Source organism: Phytophthora infestans, genomic scaffold, assembly GCF_000142945.1.
Source record: "Phytophthora infestans T30-4 supercont1.6 genomic scaffold, whole genome shotgun sequence".
Classification (NCBI taxonomy): domain Eukaryota; phylum Oomycota; class Peronosporomycetes; order Peronosporales; family Peronosporaceae; genus Phytophthora; species Phytophthora infestans.
Genome location: NW_003303753.1, coordinates 172567 through 173344, shown reverse-complemented (window position 1 = coordinate 173344; position 778 = coordinate 172567).

Genomic DNA, 778 nt, shown 5'->3' with positions numbered 1-778 from the left:
TCTCCCGGGCCCAGAGCTTGTTGGATTTTCATCCGGACAGCTGGAGCGGTCATCGCAGCAAAATCTACCTCTCTTAATTCATACAACAACCGCGGCAAACAAGGCGTAATCTTCGATGAACCGACTGTAGTAGTTCAAACTGCCCAAGAAGGATTGCATCGCTCGTAACGACTGTGGGAAGGACAAATCGGCTAATGAAGACAGGTCCTTAGGATTCGCCTCCAATCCCTCCTTGGAAACTCGATGGCCCAAGTAATCCACCTTGCGCATCCCCCAATAGCTCTTAACCACGCTGATAGAGAGATTCCACTTAGTACACGCCTCCAGTAGGGATGTCACTCTTTCGCACAACTGATCCCACGATTCCGCCGGGATCAGAATGTCGTCGATGTAAGATCTGCGTCCTAACACAGACGGGGTCCCAGGATCCCCTGGTTCCCCCGCTTCGAATGGATCCACTTCTGCGTCACCTTCCCCGGATCCACCCGTTTCGGGCTCCGGTATTCGGGTGAACCCATAGAGGGCGTTATCGATCAGGCGTTGGTAGATCTGGGGTGCGTTCTTCAATCCAAACGGCATCCGGGTCCACTCGAACAGGCCAAACGGCGTGATGAATGCGGATATTGCGCGAGCTCGATCCGTCATAGTAACCACCCAGAAACCACTGGCCATGTCTAGAGAACAGTACCAGAGTGCTTTATCCAAATCTTCCAACAGCTCATTGATCAGAGGCATTGGATACACCATCAATCGAGTCAGGCTGTTAACCAGCCGGTAA